Source organism: Phasianus colchicus, chromosome 1, assembly GCF_987193195.1.
Source record: "Phasianus colchicus chromosome 1, bPhaCol1.hap1.1, whole genome shotgun sequence".
NCBI classification, from domain to species: domain Eukaryota; kingdom Metazoa; phylum Chordata; class Aves; order Galliformes; family Phasianidae; genus Phasianus; species Phasianus colchicus.
In genome coordinates, this window is record NC_143436.1 from 18,415,752 (window position 1) to 18,439,952 (window position 24,201).

The following is a 24,201-nucleotide window of genomic DNA, read 5'->3' on the forward strand; positions in this document are numbered from 1 at the left end:
CCAAGGAGCCACATCCTAGAAACTGAACCAGCTGAAGCTGAAATACTTCCTCAAACTACACCAGGGTCAGAAGTACAAAGTGAGGGAGGCATACAGCCTTCATCCCCATGACGACTGGAAGCATTACTTAGGGGTGATATTTGGGGCGTAGAACGGGCATGTAATGAATTCCTAGAAGTAATTGTAATAACCACTCCTTTTCTTAGAAATGAATATGCATGCATTCCTTCTATAAATTAACGTTTACCTGCTTTTGGCGTGCAGATTAGGAAGGGGCTACCCCCCTGCACTCAGCTTGTGTGCAGCGCTGAATAAACATACCTGCTTTATAACTACTGTGTGGTTATAGTATTTGATTCCACAAGTCAGTTTAATGAGCAAAAGATTTGCTTTCAGAGGTAAAATAAGTATAAACATTGCAATGCATTCATCTCTTTACAATGTGTACTTTAACTACCCAGTGTAGTAAGTACCTATGTGCATGTGAAAAACATGCTGTTCAGTCTCTCTACAGGTAGTATTATAGTGCTAAGCACCCCAGAACAGATTTTGTCAAAAAAATTCCGAGAAGGTACTTATCACAAAGCTTGTGTTTGTGGTGTTTTGAATGCCAATCAGGTTCATTCAGTCATTAGCTGTAAAACATTAATTAATACTTGCAGTCTTGGTCATGCTGCAAGTATAAATCTGACACCTGTTTTCAGAAAGAGAAGAAACACTTAACAGGTGCAGGTGTAGATATTGCGCAGGTACCAGGCAATATTTTTATTTTGAGAAAGTCTATTATTTGGAAATGGTTGTGACTGGTATACTATGTAAGTAATTCATTTTAAGATTCTGCTTACATGTTGCACCCTACAACTAAGAAGCAATACCAGCGAGTTGTAAAATATGCTTCATGTTCGTACAATATTTCAAACAATCATAGAATTATGGAATTGCTCAGGATGGAAAAGACCTTAAGGATCATCAAATCCAATCACAACCTATCCAAACAACCCTAACTAACAACCCTCTGCTAAATCTTGTCCCTGAGCACCACATCCAAATGGTTTTAAAATGCATTCAGGAATGGTAACTCAACCACCTCTCTGAGAAGCCTATTCTAGTGGTTAACAACCCTTTCTGTAAAGAAGTGCCTCCTGATATTCAGCCGAAACTTACCCTGTTGCAACTTAAGGCCATGTCCACTTGTCCTGTCACCTGTCACCAGTGAGAAGAGACCAGCCTCTCCCTCTGTAATTTTTGTTTTGCATTGTAATCAGTAGGAAACATTCTTTGCAGTAATTTTTCCAGAGGTATTACAGTACATATGGAAACTAAATTTCCAATTTAGTTATTAACATTCACCTTTCAAAAGGAAATAAATAACAATGATCACATTAATTTTCTCAGGAGACTTTGGAACAAAACAGATTCATTTAAAAAGATGATAATGTTCTTGGAACATTGCCCCAAAGAATTTTAGTTCTAATATCTTTCATTTTTGTAAGGACTGGGTTGGAAGAAACAAACTAAAACAGAAAAATCCCACTAGGTAGGAAATTTATTTATTATCATGAAGACCAAATTTCAAGTCTCAGTTACACTGACCACTTAAATGTTTAAATTAAATGGAAAGAATTCAACAGAAAAGTCAGAAATGTTAACCTATTTTTGCTGAGTGTAATACAGTGGTTTAAAGCATTTGAATGCAAAGTTTCCTGTCAAACAAATTCTCTAGACTCTGGCTGTAGCTCTCTCTACTTTCTATTGAAAAAGTCTTTGTTTCATCATGAAGCAGAATGGGAAATCTTGCAGATTTCTCAAAACGTTTCACTTTGTTAAAAATAGTTTCTTGTCTGCATTGTAGCTTCCCAATCAATCTAATTTAACACTGAGGTTTTCCAAAACAATATTCTCTATCTCTTATGACAGAAAGTTCTACTCCAATTGCTCTGGAACCAAAATTTCTCTGAAGAAGAAAAGGCATCTCTTTCAGTCAAAGGAATGAGACGTAGTATCAGCTTACATCCCAGGACACTAAGGGAATTGGCTAATGTAGTTACAAGGCCACTCTCCTGTATTTGAAAAGTCATGGAGATTGGAAAGAAGGAAATGTTCAAAATTTCATCCTCAAAAAGGCCCAGAATTAAACCAGAAAGCAATGAGCCTTGGTACCTGAGAATATTATAGAGAGAGTCTTGGAGCATATTTCTGCGCGTATAAAGGACCAGAAGGGTAAATGATCCACTGGGTTGGTACCTGAAGATGAAATGGCTGGATTTGTAGATGAGAGGAGATGAGCAGATACTATTTATGGGGCAAAGTTTTTGACACAATCTGTTGCAATATTCTTATATCCACATCAAGATATTGAAGTTTGTATAGCTAGATAAATAGAAAGGTAAAAAATTGTTTGAGTGATCATACTTCACAGATGATGAATTTTACTCAGCCTGAAAGCTGGTAAATGGAGTGCTGCAGAGCTCTATCCTGCTTCGTGCTTAATATCACTTTGATGACTTAAAGGAAACAATGACATACTCCTGCCAGCTTTGAAACTTTGACACCAAACTAGGGAGACCTAATTTGCTTGAGAAACCTAGTCAGACTGGATGAATAAGTAACAGAAACCATGAGAAATTCAAAAGGACTGTGAAAGACAGTTTTCTGAACCCCTCTTCTTTCCTTGGCTCAAAGCTCATTTCATGAGGCCTTTTTGGTGGTAAGACTCTGACAACTGAATTATTTGAGTGGTGGTCTGCTTATGATTGTAAAGATAAGCAGAAGTGGGACAAGCAAGCTTTTTCAGTGTGGGGGGAGGGGGAGGAAGATTTGAAGGAGCTGACCACTGGAAAAGGCAATAATGCTTGTGCATGGCAACAAAGGCATCACTCCCTGCTGGCTTATCTGTTGGGTCAGGTGTGTCACTAACAGAAAGAAAAGAAGAAGAAGAAGAAAAAGAAACTGAAATAGTAGGGGAAAAAGGCAGCAAAGAAGAGTCTCCTGTGCAGTCAAGGTACCACAGGGGCCAGCAGCTTCCTTCAGATCAGAGACCCAGGGAAGCAAAGCAGTGAGTCAGGATATGGATCATCCTGGTGAAGTTTACCAGGATCTGACACTATCCAGTGATATTTGGGCAGGTCCATAATGACTAGTAAGGTCCAGGATCAGGTCATGAATTCAGTCTATCAACAGCCAAGTGTGGGCATGGCTGAGCTGAGGCTCACTTTTATGTATTTTGCTGAAGATACTGAGAAGCTGTTTCCCCATGAAGACAGTGGCAAATTGTATCTGTAGTGACAGTGTAGTCTCTCTCCATCCTGCTATATTTTTAAGACCAGTTGGATAAATGTGTGAGCTGCCTGATCTGACTTCTCAGCTGACATTTAAGTTGTAGATTGTAATATGTTTTACTTTTTAAATACCAGTTTTCATACATAGAGATTTATGATGTCTCACTGAAGATACTTTTATTTTTTTTTTAAAGAGGTGTTAAGTACAAATTACATCAAAATCAAATCCCATGTGTAACAGAATCAGAATCAAGTTCCCCATTCTGATACCATATAAAATGCTGTAAGACTTCAACAGCCTCAGTAAGCAGAGTAGGAGGTAAACAAGCAATAACTCAGAAATAGATTGAAGCTGAGTTTGAGGAAGACTTCCAAGTTTTCTTTTCACTGTTATGTGAAGACTGGCTAAGAACAATATCTCATGCGAAGTTGTTAGTACTATGTCTGCATTTCTATTAATAGAATTTTAAAAGATTTTGAAGCTGGATATTTTGATTTCTGATAAATACAAAAGTCGTTTAGCAAGTATACTTAGTAGAAATTACTGTAGAAAACTTCAACCAAACTACTACAGAAAAAATATTTCATTCTATTAGACCTTGGGCTTTTGTCAGATACATGTCATCATTTGCAGAAAAACAAGGTAAATTTCTAAAAACTGAATTTTTATCTTACAAATCTAGTTTGTAATAGACTATCTCATTGATATTGATTCACAAGGAGTTAGTTCTCTGCTTTTGTTTGCTTGTTTGTAGTTTTGCTGGGTTTAATTTGATGTCTGGATTTCAGATGTGTCTGGATACAAAGGACTCATTTTTTAGAAAAGTCTGATTATTTTTTTCCTGAAGATTAGTTTAAGTGTGGGCACCCCAGAACTGCACATTCAAACTCATTAGTTAATTTTTAAAAAATTGCTATGACAAATTTTTAAGTTAAAAATTCAACCTAACCTTTGAGGAACTCTTATATTTAGATCATGCATATTTATGCATTCATACTAAGGAAGTATATCAGAATCCTGTGTGTAGCAAATCTGAGAAATAATCTGTTTTCACTCCTGATCTATACTCCAAAAACACCAAAAGACCATTCAATTCTTAATTCAAGATTTTATTAGAGTTGAGACTAGAACAAACTAAATTTACTTGAGGAAAATGATTGAATAATAACAAAATTAGTATTAAAAAAAAAAAAAAAAAAAACTTTTTGAAAGACCCATGTCTTTACTGTTTGGGTCCTTTTAATTTACCTGGGTTTTGCACTAGTAACCTTGAAAGGATTCCCAAACTACAGGAATTCTACTCCGTTCTCCAATTGTCCCCTTGTTTCTCTGCCCATCTGTCCCTTTCTTTCTCAAACAATTGTCTCCTTCTTTCTGTCATCTTTGATGTGCTGTGTTTTTCTGCCTTCTATTTGTCTCAAAAATACCTCAACCAGCATTTGTCCCATAGGCTACCAACTTGCTGTCTGGTTTCTTTCAGCTCAGTCTGGTTTGGTTGTCAGGTCTTACTAGGAAGGATTCTTTTGCTCCCTGTTCCATACAGCGTTCCCCATTTCCCTTTGCATCTTACAGCACCCTTTCGGGATTTTAGCTGTGATTGCTAGGGCGGACACAGAAGAAGGGATGGGAGCATACGACTGGACACAGAGTAATATTTTCAGCAGCATCCAACTGCTAGATGTGAACAACATGAAACAAGTTCTTTATCATCTCACCATTGCACACCAGAAGTCTCTCCCAGTCTACATATATATGTGCATGCTGTTTTCAGAAAGGATCTGCTCTGCACCTCACTGCCCCAGGTGACTGCATTTGACCCAGATCACAGCAGCCAGGATAGAACCAGCAGCTGGCCACATCTCTGCTGTTCATCTAGATCCTTTTTGACAAGTGTGGCTCAAAATTATTTTTCATATTTGTTTAATTTGGAATATGTAAAAGATTGAAGTGAATGTAAGATTATTCCTCAAATTTAAATGATACTTTTTGATAATATTTTTTTCCCCAATAAAATCCCAGTATCAGGAAAACAAACGTCAATTACAGCTATACAGCTGCACAGTGTGAAATGCCAAGCTGACATTCTAGTACAGCCAGGAATATATAAGTCCACAGATGCTATTAAAGCATTCAACAGCTGGAGGGTAGAGAAGGATTGCTGGAACCTTTTCCTTATACCTGTCCAAACTCTGCTAACAGTGATCACTAGTTCCTTTCAGAGGCTACTTGTTTGAGAACTGCTGTGTTATAGCTGAAAGTGACTGCTATATTTTTGTCATAATTCTTATGTTGCATAAAAATATGTTGGATTAATCATGCTCTTTTGAATGCCACCTGTAAAATACTCAGAAATGTTTTTTGTTCCCAATAAACTGAGTGGTAAATGCCTTTATTTATTTGTTTATTTATTTTGTGGCTACTGAGTACTGACTTGCTGTCCACATGATTAAAAAAAAAAAAATTAGAACGTTTATCTTTCAGTAAGTGTAATCCCATGTGAAAAAGAGAAGTGGCAAGTAATTAGTTTTACAAAAATATTGTCATTTCAATAGTTCATGTACGTGATGTTTTCGGAGCATGCTGCTAAGAGATCTGAAAGGCTAATATAGCATGAGATAAAAATTTGCAGAAAGAGCAGCAGCCTGCATGTTGCCTGACTTTAGAGGGAACAGCTGTGGGGCTTGGGACAGAAGGCACTCACAAGACAGTAGCAAAGATTTCACTGAAAAATGGTAGGAAGAAAAACAGTTAAGAAAAACAAACATGGAAAGGCTGTTGAAAAGAACCAGAGCAAAGAGCTTTGGGGATTAACAGGTTTCCCAGGATATTAACAAGCTCCAAAGGGCAGTGGTCATTGTACTGAACATGCCAGAGTTCAAAAAGTACCTGGACAATGGTCTCAGACATGCAATATGTTTTTTGGGTAGTCCTACATGAAGCCAAGAATTGGACTCTGTGATCTTTATGGGTCTACTCCAACTTGGGATATTATATAATTGTATATTAAATTATTCATTTTAATCCATTATTCTCAATATTTTTTTAATATATTTCATTTAACTTGTATTATCGTTCAGATTCATACAGATGAAATTCCAGTAAGAGGTAAAAGTAACATATAAGAAGGACATTCTTTCAAGACAAAGGAAGTCCCTGTCGGGAAGAGCAAACACAAACACACTTGAAATAAGTAGGAGAGTGGCAGCAGGAACAAATAGGAAATTTGACTAGCCTGAGAATCAGCCTGTCTCATAGAAAGATTCTTAGCTTGCCAGTTTTAAAAAAGAATGATAGGATTTCTGGATTATTTTATACCAGTTCTATAGTGAGAACTTATTTTTCAATTTTACTCTGAAATAACCTGAACCACAGGACACAGCTGGTCGACTTCTACACTCATCTGTCAGTCAGGAAAAATACCACAACAGTCTTTCTTCTCATAGCTGGAATAAAAGTGACAGTGATATCCCCTTTCTTGATCCTGCCTGAGAAATGAAACAGAATACTGCTTCCCTGTAGCTAGTCAGATGAGAGAAACTAGTGATAAACAGTTCACATGACATGCACATTTACCAGATATTTAGAGAAAAGGCACGCTATATGCTTCATATAAAGGTATTTAAAATTCCTGCTCCTAGCATACCTAAATTACAATTTTTGAAGTATTTCTTCCTTTAATAATTTGAACAAATCTGTCATAGGGACTTAATGACTCTGAATCATGGAGGACCAAGTGGATTCTCTGCTCCTAGTGATCATAATATTAAAAACATCTCAGCATCAACACTGATGGGAAGTATTGCCATTTGTCTTATAACTAGATGAACAGAAGGATCTCCTCTTGCATTTATAATCCATGAATCTTAAGATAATTGAAGCTTTTACAATGTAGAAACTCGGGATCTTAATAAAAATGTTTTGTTGCAGTTAGTAGATCTGATGACACAAAATCTTTCTGACAAAAATCATCTGAACTTGATGGAAGCTGTTACTTGTCTTTGAGAACCAATTACATACTGGCCAATGAAGCCAGGAGTTTTATGAATTTAAAAATTCTGAGTTTTTCTTTTCTTTTCTTCCTTTGTATTTTTTTTCCTTTGTATTCACAGGAAACATGGAGGAGCCCACTGACTTTATTATGCATAAAATATTCCTCTGTCTGAAAAGCAGTTACAGGGATTTAAATGTTCCATTTGTTAAGCAGATGGATCTGTAAATTGTTTTTGGATGTCAGTGATTGCTAATTTAATGAGAGTAGGAGAAAATAAGAAAACTATCTAATACTATGTTCTTCTGGAACATTTCAGTGTCTGTTATTCCTTCAGACCTTCATCTGGAAAAAAGAAAAAAGAAAAAAAAGAGGAAAGAAAAAAGGAGAGATGCCTATAAACTGTAAATGGATGCTGCTTCCCCTTCCTCTGTCACGGTTGTCCTCTTTAGTGTTTACGCTCTTTGAAAGACAGCATGAATCCTAGTTCCCAGCTGGCTGGCATTCTAGATATGGCAGATAATAAACTATCCATTGCTTTGGCCTTTTGAACAGGAAGACTCACTAACATTACATTTATTTATTCTTTAATCCTTCTGTGTGTGAATAACTAATATTAATCTAGCTGCCTCTCTAGATTTTTCAAGTATTTAATTGGAATCTGTTGGAAATATGCACTATTTTTGGATGAGCATACTCAACATGCCATCCTCAGCACTATATCTTTCAAAGATCAAAAATTGTCCTACCATTGCTAAGTTGATGTCCACAGAAATAAGGAAAGAAAAAACAAGCTCTCTTTTTTCCTTATTTCACTATTTCTTTGTTCAGTTTTAAAGTCAATAAGTGAGATACAACAATGCTCCAGTGTTATTCAAAAGTGTAATTAAAATTTCTTTCTAGCTTTAATCAAAAGGGTGTTTAAGAAAATTAGCTTGATGAAGAGAATGTCCCCTTTTTGAGCCTGTGATTTAACTTACCAATTTACTACTGACAAACACATCTAACTAAACAAAACAGAACAAGAAAGTAGATTCCCAAGTTGCACTTGTCCTGATTCAAGCAATTTTTTGTATATAGTTTTATTGTCTGTATTCCTTCTGAAAATAAATAAATAAATAAATAAATAGATCAAAACAAAAAATTTTTTAAAAAAGAAAGAGACCTGCAGAAGTACATAAAGCAAAGATCAACCTTGTAAAAAACACTTGTGTTTTTTAAGATATAGTAAGGGGAAACAGGACACTGCAGGAAAAGGGTGATAAAGTGAACTTGCTACTCAGTCAACAAATTCCTACAAAATTGAGAAACTAAATAATTTTGTCTAAAGGAGTCTTTCTTTCATGGTTAACACTTCAATTTATACTTCAAATAAGGAAGTATAAGTTGAGCAATTATTATAATTCTATATAACATCATGTCTCAGTCCACTCATTGTTAACTGTTGCTTTTCTTTCTTGTGCTCACTGTTTTCTTCTCTCTGTGAGAGAAAGAAAAGAATCTCTACTGTTAGCAATGAGTTTGAAAATTGTGTGGTTACAGAAAATGGCTTGTGTATCTTGTGAAGAGGAGATATGTGGACTGATGGAGTTACTTCAGTGGCAGCTCAGACATGCTTAATTTCTGATTAAGTTTTTCCATCATTAGCTATATTAATACGGTGTCTGAGGGAACCAATGATTGTTAATTTTCACCTAAATATCATCCATGTTCTTGATTTCTTGTCTGAAGCTCTATATATGTAGGTCATTCCAAAACTAATGCCCCCTATTTAGTTCCATGAAAACTACATGATACAAAGAGCACAATAACACTATTTGGTTAAGCAAATTTTCAGCTACAAAACACTATTGTTCAACACAGTCACCACCTTTAGCTAGGCATTTTCACCAGCGATGTACAAGAGCCTGCATGCCATGCTTGTAAAAATCTGCATGACCATCTGGAACGTGCCTGGTCTTTCATGTCACTGTTATTACTGAAGAAACTCACCACTAACCACCGCACTGTACTCGTATTCACTGTTTGGTCTCTATAAATGTTCAGCAAGTGTCAATGGATTTCTGTAGGAGCCATTTTTCCCACATGGAGGAATTCAATTCCACATCAATTCCATATGCACTTCCAGGTCAGATGCTGTTCTGTCAGATTGCCCTACTGCTCCCACCTGTCATGCAGTGACAAAATGTAACAGAATACTCTTGGAAAGATTCAAACTCTACTGTCATAGCATGCCTCTGATGATGTGGGCCAACAAAATAAAATAAAAGGCATGACTTTTGGAGCAGCCTTTGCAGTTGAATGTGGTAACAGGCAGAATAATTTTGTTGTAAAATCTATTGTCTTCCTGTTTTCTGATACATAAAAATAGTTTCAAACCTAAGTTTATACATATATATATAACCTCTACTTTCTCTGAGTCCTCATTGGTCCTTTCTGCTGTGTTTAATTCAGTGCTTATTTAAAGTGACTTTGTTATGTTAATTCGTTAAACTGTGCTATTGCAATGTAACTATTGTCAATACTAATTCCTAAATTACATAGCTTATGATGTTTTCATTAAATATATGCTGTTGTAGTGTTCTGATTCAGATATTATTTTGCGGATAAAAAGCTACTAAACCATAGGCTTTAGTTGTCATTTTCCGTGAACACAGAAAATATTGGTTATCATCTAACAGAATTCTGGTAGGCTTCCATAGCTCTTAGATTTATTATTTTTTGTTTGCTAACCCAATTTTTTTTTTTCCATTTTTTTTGACCAAATATTTAAATCTGGAGCTTTGTTCAATTATTAACGCAGAACCCTCTGTTGTCGTAGGCGCTAACGAGATATCGGCTGTGATGTGAAAGGACCCCCTGCTGTGTTATAGTAGGCAATAATGGGGTATCGGGTTGTGACGCGATAGGACCTCCCCCGCTCTGTGAGTAATGTGTGAGTAACACGTGACACATGCTTAGGGGCCTTAGGCGAAACTGGATGTGTATTTAAGGGGTTATTGTGCCTTAATAAATTGTCATTTGCTTCTTCATCATATTGGTGTCAATGTTGCTATGGCCCTAGAGAATGCAGATTGCTAGCCCCTAGGCAGTGCGACCTTTGTCATGGTTGTTGCTGGAGGTAACAACCCTCAGCCATTTTTTACTACTCAAACTCCTTTACTTTTCCTTCTATGATCTGCCTACACACTCCTGGTCACTGTAGCCTATCCTTAATACTGAAATACTCAGTTCTAGTTTATTATACTTTTATTTCCATAATACATTAAAATTATTAAGATTAATAATGAAGACATTATAATCTTTCTCACTTTCCTCACTATCTCTACAGAGACTCTCTTGAGAAGAGAATCACTTCTTTATCCACCACTTCTTTGCTTACTCCTTCTTCTCTTTCTCTTTTCCCTTCAATTTCTATATATACTTATATTATCTGTTATTCTTAGCTTCATGTGTTTTGATATTTAATTAGAATTTTCCTCAAATTCTGAAGGAAAAATTTAGATATTCAGTGTTCCCTCATCTTACATTATAAATTTGCCTTATACCTAAACTACAGTTTCTGCAAAACATTTACAGTATTTGAATTTGTTGCCTTTCATTCACTTCTCTGTCTACAGTCTCTGGACACACTGCAGTTATCAGCTGTTAAACACTTTGACCGTTGGTTCCTATCCCTTGCCTCTCACATTCTTTCTTGCAAGCCTTTTTGATAACTTTCTCAGCAGGTCCTCACACAAGTGGATCCCAGTGATTATCACTGTACTTATGGATTAAGTTCCCTACTTTTGTCCCTTGGATTCTCTTTGCTAGAGGTACTTGTTTTTGAGTTCTTTCAAGTGTCCATTACTTTATTACATTTTCTTTCATACTATTGTTAAGAAATTGGCTATTTATACTTCAACAGGTTATATCCACAGTGCCTGATCATTGAATTAAACAAACAAAACAGTAAACTGAGCTGAGAAACTGTCATGCCTAAAACTAGTGGTGTGAGAAGAGTATTAGCCTAAGTATCATTATTGCCAACTGAGAAGTGCCAGTATTTCAAGGTAAAATACCCTTTATTCTATCCAGGCACACCTTAGTCAGTAAACACAACCTATTTCTATCATTTCTCAGAATCTTCTTCTCCAAACTGAGAGATTCTAAATTCCTCAGTCCCTGTCAATTGTCCTTTCCATTTATCATCCTACTTGCCATATGCTAAATTTTCCTCTATCATACTTAACTGGCACTGTCTGTATAAAACTGATTTTTCCAATTTGCTTCTAAGCATTTCATTCAGCAAGGGTAACTTATGCTTTCAAACAGATCTGGAATAACCTGAAATAAATTGAATGACTCCAATGCCATGTGTCACAGTGGAATGCATTCTTCACTGACAGTAGATACTTCTTCACTTAAAGATAACCCTCTGAGTGTAAATCTACAGAAAACTTCTTTGTATAGATATCTTATTAGCCTTATTCTAGCTGCAATGGCCTAAAACTCAGTATGGGCTAATTTGTCTTGCATCACTTTGACTGTAGTGAAGACATGCCTCCTATGTTACCAACTTTCTTCTGGAAGAGTAGAAGGTTATTATGACCAACTTAGGTTTTCTAAATTATTTTCTTAGCATCACATCAGGGTTTACAATGTTTAATGTCTTTTCTCTACCTTCAATATCTATATCTTTCTTTCTCTTTATCATTCAGTAGAATGTTACGACAACTGTGAACTTTTGCAAACATGGATGAAAGATTTGTTTCCAACTTTTTTTTTTTTTTTTTTTTTTTCACAATTTAATGTCACTTTTTAATTTGCTTTACTTCATGTCTTGCAAAAGATCAGTATCAAAATAAGATAAAATTTAGAAACATGCACTTTCCCAGCAAGTTTGTCAAAAAGCAAACTGCATTAAAATAGCTTTTGAGAATGAATCATAGTGAAGAGGCAAACAGCAGAACACTCCTAACAATATTATCTGCTCTTTTGAGAAATAAAAAAAAATCCATAAATCAAAGCCACCATCAGCTTCAAAAATAGTTTCTTTTTTTTTTTTTTTTTTTTTTCAGAAATAAAAATTGGTGCGTAATATATGTTATATAAATAACATGTATTAATACATGTTAATACTTGTTATGCAAAGATCAAAGCAACTGGAAAGCAGTAGCATGATCTATGAAGAATTTTACAAGCAATGATCTATACTATTATTTTTTCTGATTCAGCTTAGAATAGTTAGATATTTTCCCTGGTTTTCCAATACTCACTGAATGGAACTGAATGTGTGATACTACTTGGTAACCCTGTCAGTGTTAACAGATTCAACATCATGTAGTTAATTATTAGTTGTTCCTTCAAAAATATGATTACATTTCTTAATGAGTGTGATGAATGTTACAGAATGTCCTGAGGCAGATCTTACCCATCTATTTTTGTAAAGTGATCATGTGAAAACTAACAGAAACTAGATTTTCTTAAAATGTTATAATGAAAGAAAAAGGGGAAAAAAAGAAAGACAATACACATAAAACACAATCACACATACAAACAAACAAACAAACAAACAAAAAAACAATAACAGTAGACAACCTATTCCCCAGAACTATTGGATGAAAAGTTATGATAGAAAATTCAACAACAGATGTCCCCCCTTCCTCCTATGTATTCCTGAAACATGTCCCTCCCTTCTTTTGTATTTTCAGTTTAACAAATTTCACACTGTCTTGGGTTACAACAAACTTCCCTGTGAGATAAAATCTTCTCATTTCCATTTCCCTGGAGATCCACCTGTTTATTTGCTTCTATTTCTATCTAATATCTAAGGTGTGGGGGGCAGAGTGGTGAGGCCAGACTGTTTTCAGCAGTGTGTGGAGACAGAACAAGGGGGAACGGCCAGAAACTGCTGCATAGGAAGTTCTGCACAAACAGGAGCAAGAACTTCTTTATGGTGAGGGTGATGGAGCACTGGAACAGGCTGCCCAGGAAGGTTGTGGAGTCTCCTTCTCTGGAGATATTCAAGACCCGTCTGGACAGGTACTTGTGCGACCTGGTGTACGGAACCTGCTTTGGCAGGGGGGTTGGACTTGATGATCTCTGGAGGTCCCTTCCAACCCCTACGATTCTGTGATTCTGTTATTCTATTTCTATGCAGAATTCTCCTATTTTCTACCTTTGTTGTATACTTCAAGATATTATTTCTTATTCTGTTTTAATTAGGCACTTAAAAACACACCTGGCAAAATGTTGATATTGGAAAATTCAGTTTAAAAGTTCATGTTAAAATCAAGGAGCTAAGCAACTGAATACCTTTGAAAGAAGTCATTTGGATGAACGTTATTGAGATCCAAAATAAATTTTGAAACTGAAACTTAAATCATTTGACTAATATTTCTTGATGTATTGTATATACCAATGCTTCAAGCTCAGAGATCAGTTCAAACTCAAGTTAAATGGTAAGGGGCAAGACTTACTTAAACTAATGGTACTAACTACGTTACATGGTACTAAGTATGTTAGTACTATGGTACTAACATAGCACAAAAGCATGAAGATCAAGATACATGCCTGATCTTTATGGACTTTATCTTCTGGACTTTAACTGATTACTAAAAAGGGGAAAGGTCATATAAATTCCTTACAGTTTATCAGGAACTCAGTTATTTATGACTGAGAATTATGTAGTGATGTTGGAGTTTTATTTTCCCTAATCATAGAATTGTAGGGGTTGAAAAGGGCCTCTGGAGATCATCTAATTCAACCTCCTGCTAAGGGAGGATTCCTGCAGTAGGTAAAACAGTAAAGTGCCCAGGGGGTCTTGAGTATCTCCAGAGAAGGAGACAACACAACTTCTCTGAGCAGCTTGTTCCAGCATGCTGACACCCTCAAAGTAGGTTGTGTGTTGTTCAAGGAACGTTTGGATGTTGTGTTGAGGGACATGGTTTAGCGAAACCATTGGTGATGGGTGAATGGTTGGACTGGATGATCCTATGGGTCTTTTCCAACCTTAGTGATTCTATGATTCTATAATTCTATGATTCTATGAAAGTAAAGAAGATTTTTTTCTCAATACAAGAACTTCTTGTATTCCTTTTTGTACCCATTGCTCCTTGTCCAGCTAGAGAAACTCTTAAACTTTTAACTGAGGATAATCTAGGTGGATATAGTGGAGATTTTTCAGACTATAGAATTTATTTTTAGATGGGTATTATTATTTTCAGTGTTTCAGATGCTTTTCTCTTTCTCTTCAGGTTCCATTTTTTTTTCTCCTTCTGTTTTATTTATTCTTACCCAATATACTATGCCAGGTAAGCAACACTTTATAGGTCAGTGAATTGGTTTGAAAAATACACATTCTGCAGGAATAACAAAGCTGTTTTATCAGGAGAACATATGTTGTCAGACTCCAAGACTGCCCAGTAATATTTATGTGACATATAAATAACCTTGTTTGTATTCTCTGAAGCATTTTACAGAGAAAGAGCTGCACTATAGAAAACAAGGTCTTATGGAAACCTTCGTAAGATCTTTTTCTTTTAAAATTCACTTAAATAGAATTTCTTGTATTTTTCCTCTTCTTTTACATTAGCATAAAATAACATTCTAAACATGGATCATCTCATACTATCATGAAAACATATGTTTTTGTATATCATCTCTTAGATACACCCTTATTTTTTATAGATCTCACAGTTTACAGACATACAATGTCATATTATTTATGTATAAAGTACCCTGCTATAATCAGAACTTCAAAGATTAATAGTGCAAGTCTGAACATATTCTCTGCCTATTGTTTAATTACTTGATTTTGTTTTATTTTATTCACAAAATAATTAGCCAACTAAGCATCTAATTATTGCCAAGGCATGCATTATACAAATCTTCACTACTGTGTAAACATTGCATTAGCAAACACTGTAACACTTGAGCTATTTGTTATCCAACTCACTTAAAGTATTGTCTTCCTGAGGTTTGTCGTTTCCTTTAAAATCTGTGTTTAATTTACTTTGGTCCATAATATTTTTACATTATTTCTGTTTTCTAAGCAGAAAGATGTAGAAGTTAATTTTCTGAAGCTGAAGATCAGGGCAATCTTTTAATCCATTAGTTTTAGAGAATAAAATTACTGTCTTTCCTTCCATGCTTCTTGAGACCTTTCCTCCGTTTCATTCTAAATGTTAGGTATGTTTTTCCACTTCCACATTACATGTAAGTGTCATTTAAGAACAGCTGAGAAAATGCAACATACTTTAAACTGTTCCGAGTAGAGCTCCTGTCAATGACTAAGCTTTCTAGATGCTTTTGACCTTATGTCTTGGGAAAAAAAAAAAAAATAATAATAATAAAAAATCCTCAAATAAAAAAGTTCAAGACTCAATCCACACTACAGAAAGTGAGAAGAGGTCTACTAGCAACCAACAAAGAGCTTAGCCCTAGAGAGATATGAATTCTTTCATATCTCTTGGCAGATGAAAGAGTGACAGTGATGGCCTCCCCAGAGAGTTTCGCAGTTGGATGAGAATAGTGACCATGACAGGTGACCAGGAAAAAATATATGGTCCTCAGAGAAAGAGGATAAGACAAAATCCTGGAGGTTAGTAGTAACCCATGAAATATAATACATAAGAAAACTTTTATGTAAGGTACGTGGAATAAAGAAACATTTCTAAACTACCACACAACTTTTTCTCCTCCTCCTCCTCCTCTTCCTCCTCCTCCTCCTCCTCCTTCTTTTTCTTCTTCTTCTTCTTCTTCTTCTTCTTCTTTAATCTCCAAATTCATAAAATTCACTTCACAATTGCCTAATATAACATTTGATTATTTAATTGATTCATTACATTATTCTGGAAATAAAGTTTGTAATAGGAGAAAAGAAGATCATCTAAATTTCTGATAGGTAAAAGTTCAGAAGCCCTTATAAAAGCAATAGTGTTACAAAGAAGGCTATGTTTTACTCAGTTTAAAAGAAAATCCAATACTCTGTGCAAAACCAGTATTATTTGCTAGCAGTTTTTGGGTATCTTAGACATGATGCCAGTGCCTAAATTGGGCATGCAATAGTATGAACAGTTCTAATTATCCTTTTTATGGTTTTGCCTGATATTGATTGCTGATCATAGTCTCAACACATAACAGTGATTTAAAAGGATAATTCCTAATTAAGTCTGTGAAATATTTATCTTCACACCTATTACTCTGCTTCTTATAATTAAATGACATGATAGATTTGCATGCAGTTGTACAACAATGGAAAGCATAAAATGAGTATTTATAGAAAGCAACTATATATTCTCCACTGTGATATGGAGCTAACTTTAAAAATAGAGGAGCATGATGATCCCCTTTCAGTGCTCTCTGTGCAGATTTGGCATTCAAGCAGATAAACTATGATTTTTTATTTTTTTTATTTTTTTAATTTTTTTTTCCCCAGTTCATGCTTATAATGCAGAATGCTATATGGGGAGAGGTATTTTGCACATCTAGATCTACTATTTTCAGACAGAGGACAATTAGAGGCTTCATTTTACTGAACGGCTACAGAAAAAATGCCCTAATTTTCCAGGCTCCAAGCATAGTAACTATGGTTTAGTAAGTAAATATGTGAGCAACATTGTCTCTAAACAATAATTTTTAGGGAGTTAACTATATTTTTGTCACAGCTACTCTGTTCTTTCACCAGCAAGTGACTACTGAAGAAATAACTTGGCCTTTTCATTCCTTTCTGACTATCTTGGATTCTTGCCACCACCATGGTATCTCTACTATTTCCCCTTAGAATGAAACAAAAATACTTCTGAAAATATCACTAGTGAAAAGTAACAAAATAAACAAAAATATATTCTGGCATATGTAAGGATGTGTCATTTAGCACTAGAGGTAGGAAGAGAGAACGTGTTTTTCCTTTGCTGTTATGCATTTAGTCTGCCATTGCATCTTTGTTGCTAAAAAGTTTCTGTTGGTCACAGTTACTCTGTAACTGCTGTAAATACAATCAAACCTTTCAGTTTCTTTATTTAATGGCAGGGCCTTGTAAATTGCTTTCCCTTCCTTTTTGAACTTAGATAGGCGGCTTCATTGAAAGGAATTAATAAGTTCTGAAAGAATATCGTGTCTTTGTGTTGCTTGACACAAGAACTGATTATTTCATTACCTCAAAATGATCGCTCAGCTATACTGTCAAATCACCGCTAATTAGTCAGTGTCTCAGTAGGGGCCACAGGGACTATATTTAACACTTAATTTTCACTTGTTTCTCAAGGACAATTAGAGGACCCCAGATCATTTATACAGAAGAGTGAATGTCTTTCTAGCTTTCTGATCTGCTCCCACCTAGGAACTTGGAGAAATTCCAAATCTGATTTAACAGAGGATAATAGGACAATAAAAAACAGTTTACATCTTTTTCTTTACTGCCTGAATGAACTGTGGCCCTGTTTTTATTGTGAGAATGAACAGTAGTGTTTGTTCTGAAAAACAACACCCAAATACTGTTGGAAGAGATGTCAGCACAGAATGAAATACCCTCCTTAGAAAATCCTCTTGTCTGTCAATAACATACTTATTTTAATATTTTGTAGTGTAATGAAGGTAACATTAAACTCCCCTTGGTTTGTATGACTGTAATAGGGCTGTTAGGGAATGTTTCTCAATTCAGTGTAAAAAGGTTTGATTCTTCTTCCAATAAAGTGTGAGTTTAATCCTGAAAACACATTTCACTGTTATGGAACAAAATACAATTGTTTTTTCTTGTTTGTTCATTTTTCTCCTTTCAAGGGCAGTTTTCTTGAATTAATTCTCAGGTTACAGGTGTGAATTCATTTACATTGTATTTGTCTCTGTTCATTATGTTGCCCAGCAAGTGTTTTATCACACACAGTTCTGATAAACTCACAAACTAAAGTGAATCCACTTCAACATTCAAAGACATGTATGAGAAGATCATGCTTGATGCCAGTCTTTATTTTTATTTTTATTTTTATTTTTATTTTTATTTTTATTTTTATTTTATTTTATTTTATTTTGCTCAGAATTAAATACTGACTACGCTGTTCAGGGAGGTTTTCTGTGACTTTGCTGAGTTTTATCTCAGAAACACTCTACTGCTTTCTAGTTATTTTCTGTTTAAACTTACTCTGAAACTGTTTCACATGCAGATCTGTAGTGGCCAGCAGTGGGAGTTGTGTTTTCAACATGTTGTCTTTGGGATACAAGGAGGGTAATCAAGCTAATGCAAAACCATCTTTGCCTCTGCATTTATTCATATAATGAAGGTGAAAAGATTAGTTACTATCATAAAGAAAACTTCAGACTATATGTGTTCAATTAATTTGAAGAGAGGGATTTCACTGACAAAAGTTGGTCCGGATACATTCTATCATGCTTGTATACAGAATCTCATATTCTGAATGTTTCACATTTGCTATATTTCCTTTGATCATCAGTGCAATCTATGAACTAAGATCAGTATCCTGGTACAGACTTTCGGTGTTTTTGCAGCCTCATCTGATAAATCCTAGAGGAATCAGGCCTTTTGTATCGTCATCAAACTAAGAATGTAATTACTAGGAGAAATGCACTGATACCAGCCAAAGCTCTAATATCTTCCACTCCTATCTGGGCAAGACTTCTTGGCTTATGAAAGAAAACTATGCCCAAATTAGAATACTGTAATCTTGTTATTTCTATTATGGTATTAGTGCTATCCAACAGCTATACACCATTATGGTAGCCTATCCTGACATACCAGTTGTTGCTGTTGTTTGATACTGTTTTATTGTCTGTTTGCTTTACATGCAATACAGTGTATTATCTTAACTTTAGAACTTGAAAATGTAAGGTTAGTCAGCTAATGACAGAGAGGAAGAGTGAGATTTTCTGTATCTCTCCATGTACTTCTTCATTGTGGTGGGCCAGTTAACCACAAATATAAACTAGAATTCAGTGTCTAATTAATAATTTTGCCATAATGTTGGTCTCACTAGTCTCCAATTCTCAGTATATTTTGGGAAAGCAGAAAATAACATCCAAGGATACTATTTCTTAAATATACTTTTTGATAACTACCTCTGAATGTTTCATATATAAGGTTGTGCTTTGGTTCTGTATTTATTTCTGGATTTGAAGGTATGAGAATCCTTCTTTGTTTTTTGGCTCAAAGCTTGCTTCCTGAGGTATTTCTTGTGATAAGATTCTGATTGATTTATTGAGGAGGCAAGTGATGGGTGCTACCGTGTGACAATTGACATCCCTCTGGGAACATTTGAAAGCCCCTTCCTCCAGAGCTGCTTACCTCCGGAAGAGAGTGCTCAGGAGTGTTTACTGGTGGAAGATCTGGCCTGTGACTAAATAGCTCCAGCCTGATATGGGAAAACTGGGGAATGATACCATCGTGTCCTGTGAAAAACAGGATGCAGATGGGCATCCCTTCTCCCTCTTATCTGCTGGCAAGGCCCGGAAGGTGGGAACAAAGGAATTACTGCTGAGATCCCAGAGCCAGAAGCTGCCACTCCAAGGAGAGCTGACTCAACCACTTTGGATTTGAGCTGTCACTCCAAAGACAGATCACTTGACCGCTTTGCAAGCATTGAAAAGGAGCCATTATCACCATGGTCGTCATCGTCGCCATCACCGTTGTCAACAGAACAACAATGCCCGATGACCCACCGCTACTGAAGATCAAAGACTGAACTATGAACCACGCTGGATCCATGGTGGTGACTATGTCCCTCTTGCTTCCTATAAAGACTCTTTGCTTCTTCTTTCCTATCTTTTCTATCACCCTCCTTCCCTTCCCCATTACCCTAATTCATAACAGCGTCCGTGCTCCCCTTCCCCATCTCCCTAATTAAGATCTGTAATAAACTGGTCGGACCAACATTTGAACCATTGTTTCTTAATCTCACGCTGGGTATACAGATATTAAAAGAACCTCCTCTCCCTCCTATAAATCGGAGCGAGACACCTGGTCCTCATCAGTATCTCTTTGGGTTCATCCATTTCATCACAATAAACCACAGTAGACAGTTCCTCCATCATATCTTGGTTTCTCTCAATTCTGTCCAGTCTTTCAGTTACTTTTGAAATGGCTGAAATATAAGCTCTTAGGGGGGTTAAATGTCGCTCAAAGTCATGAAGTCTGTTAATCCATTCATTTAAAAGGGATCTTCTCTGCCCTCTGCCATACATTGCTTTTAATGTACTGGCATGCTTATCTGGTGCAGACTTTGTGAATTTACGCCATGTATTTGATGTACATCTGACTCTCTCAGGATCATGCTCTTGGTTTGGATTGTCAGGAATGAATATGGGGTCATGTAATACTTCTATCATGGTGCATTCTCTCATATAATGGATGCCTTTTTCCACTGTAGTTCATATCTTTATCTCAGGCATCAGATTGTATTTTTGACGGTGTATTTTTCCTTGACAGCTAACAGCATCCACTTCCAGAGGGTGAAGGCTTCATCTGGACATCTACTGCATTAGAGATAATAGCAAGACAAGAGGAAATGGTTTTAAGTTGAGGGAGGGAAGATTTAGGTTGGATATCAGGGGGATGTTCTTTACTATGACAGTGGTGAGATGCCGGAACAGGCTGCCCAGAGAAGTTGTGGGTGCTCTGTCCCTGGAGGTGTTCAAGGCCAGGTTGGATGGGGCCCTGGGCAGCCCAATCTAGTATTAAATGGGGAAGTTGGTGGCCCTGCATGTGGCAGGGGAGTTGGAGCTTGATGATCCTTGAGGTCCCTTCCAACCCAAGCCATTCTATGATTCTATGATTCTATGATTGTATGAAATATTCATCAAAGAGCATGGGAAGTTTTAAATTCTCAAAACTATACAGAAAAAAATATAGATATAAGATAAAATCTGATTTTAGACTCTTAGGGTTTTTTTGTTGTTGTTGTTTATTTGTTTGTTTTGTTTTGTTATTCCTTTTTGAATGACTTAGGCCCTCACAGTTCTGTCTGCAAAATCAACTTTAAATAAGTTGAATTGTGGATGTTCACAGAATCAAGCTTACAACAGTAAAATGCTTTTATTGAACTTGATGTTATGAAATAAATCATTCTATTCATGCATTAATAAGTCATTCAAATTCATCTCAGTTATAACTGAGCATAATTTAAGTTTGGTCATTGGAAATTGCACACACATCAAAGTCAATTTTTTTTCATTCTCTCAAGATGTCTGACTTGTATCAGAAATGGTGTGGTGAGCAGGACTAGAGAGGTAATCCTGCCCTTGTACTTAGCACTGGTGAGGCCTCACTTCGAGTACTGTGTTCAGTTTTGGGCACCTCAATTCAGAAAAGACTCTGAGGTACTGAAACAGGTCCAAAGAAGGGCAACAAGGCTTGTGAAGGGCTTGGAGAATATGCCCTACGAGGAGAGACTGAAGGAACTGGGGCTGCTTAGTCTGGGGAAGAGGAGGCTGAGGGGAGATCTCTCTTCAAATATCTGAAAGGTGATGGCAGCAAAAGTGGGGTTGGTCTCTTCTCGCTGGTGATAGGTGACAGAACAAGGGAAAATGGACTCAAGTTGCACCAGGGGAGGTTTTGGTCAGATATCAGAAAAAACATCTTTACAGAAAGCATGGTTAAGCACTGGAATGAGTTCCCCAGGGAGATGGTTGAGTCGTCATTCCTGAATGTATTTAAAAACCATCTGGATTGCTCAGGGACATAATTGAGTGAAGGGTTGTTAGAGTTAGGGTAGTATGGTTAGGTTGTGATTAGATGACCTTGAAGGTGACTTGATGATCTTGAAGGTCTTTTCAAACCCAAGCAATTATACGATTCTATGATTCTACCTGAACCCTAAAATACTGTACTGGCAAAAAAAATTGTTAACAAGGGGTTTGTGAATAGAACTGATAATCAGTGGCATCCAGAAAGAGGTTGCCACCCCTGCTGATATCTGTGTGGAGTATTTTTTCTGCAAGTGAACTGACAGAAGGAAGTTGAACATATGTTAAATCAGCCACAGACTGCTCAAAGAAACACTGAGTGAATTAATTTGTAGTATAGAGCAGTGAGGCCTAGTTTCTTCCCTAGTAGGTTAAAGAGTCTAAGATGGAGAGATGCTCAGATGGGAGGTAAAGTACATGACTATGAGAGGCCCATGAGAAGTCTTGCAAGCTCTCCTTCACAAGGCTCCTGGTTCATAGAAATAAATCTGGCCATGCAGATTCATAGTCATAGCAGATGGCAGATGGCATGCCAATCACAGAATCACAGAATGGCTTGGGTTGGAAGGGACTCAAGGATCATCAAGCTCCATGCAGGGCCACCAACCTCCACATTTAATACTAGACCAGGCTGCCCAGGGCCCCATCCAATCTGGCCTTGAACACCTCCGGAGACAAGGCATCCACAGCCTCTCCGGGCAACCTGTTCCAGTACCTCACCACTCTCTCTGAAAAGAATTTCCCCCTGACGTCCAACCTAAATCTTCCCTCCCTCAACTTAAAACCATTTTCTGTTGTCCTGCAGTTATCAACCATTTTAAAGAGTTGATTCCCCTCCTCTTAGGTATTGAAAGGCTGCAATGAGGTCACCCCACAGCCTTCTTTTCTCCACGCTGAACACATCCCAGCTTCCTCAACCTATCTTCATAGGGGAGGTGCTCCAGTCCCCTGATCATCTTTGTGGCCCTCCTCTGGACCCTCTCCAACAACTCCCTGTCTTTTTTTACTGGGGGCTCCACACTTGGACACAGTACTCCAGATGGGGCCTCACAAGAGCAGAGTAGAGGGGGACAATCACCTCCCTGTCCCTGCTGGCCACCCCTCTTTTGATGGAGCCCAGGATACCATTTGCCTTCCAAGTCACAAGGGCACACTGCTGGCTCATGTTAAATTTTTCATCTATCAAGATCCCCAGGTCCTTCTCTGCAGGGCTGCTCTCAAGAACCGCTCCTTCCAGTCTGAATGGATGCCTGGGATTCTTCTGGCCCAAGTGCAAAACTCTGCACTTTGCTGTGCTGAACCTCATCAGGTTCACCTGGGCCCACCTTTCTAGCCTCTCGAGGTCCCTCTGAATGGCCCCCCTTACCCCTACCATGTCAACTGCACCACTCAGCTTGGTGTCGTCAGCAAACTTGCTGAGGGTGCACTCAATTCCATCATTGATGTCATTGATAAAGATGTTAAAAAGCACCGGTCCCAAGACAGACCCGTGGGGGACACCACTTGTTACCAGCCTCCACCTGGACATAGAGCCATTGATGACCACCCTCTGTCTGTGGCCTTTCAACCAGTTTCTTATCCATTGAGTGGTCCACCCATCAAATCCACATCCCTCCAATTTGGAGATAAGGATGTGGTGGGGGACCATGTCAAAGGCCTTGCTCAAGTCCAGGTAAATGACATCGGTTGCCTTTCCCTTGTCCACCGATGCCGTCACTCCATCATAGCAGGCCACCAGAAGGTCAAACACGACCTTCCCCTGGTGAAGCCGTGCTGGCTGTCTCGGATCACACACTCATTCTTCATGTGATCAAGCATGCCGTTCAGGAGGATCTGTTCCATGATCTTCCCAGGCACAGAGGTGAGACTCACTGGCCTGTAGTTCCCGGGGTTCTCCTTGCTCCCTTTCTTGTAAATGGTAGAGACGTGACCCTTCCTCCAGTCATCCGTGACCTCACCTGACAGCCACGACTTTTCAAATATGATGGAAAGCGGCTTGGCAACCACCTCAGCCAGCTCCTTCAGAATCCTGGGATGCACGCCATCCGGCCCCATAGACTTGTACACATTCAGTCTCATGAGCCGGTCTCAGACCTGCTCTGTCCTCACAGCAGGGAGGGATTTACCACCCTGGTCCCCACCCAGAGGTGTAGGGATGCAGGGCTTAGGGACGTGAGAAGTACTGGAATCCTGACCACCGATGAAGACTGAGGCAAAGAACTCATTCAGTACCTCAGCCTTCTCTTCGTCCGTTGAAG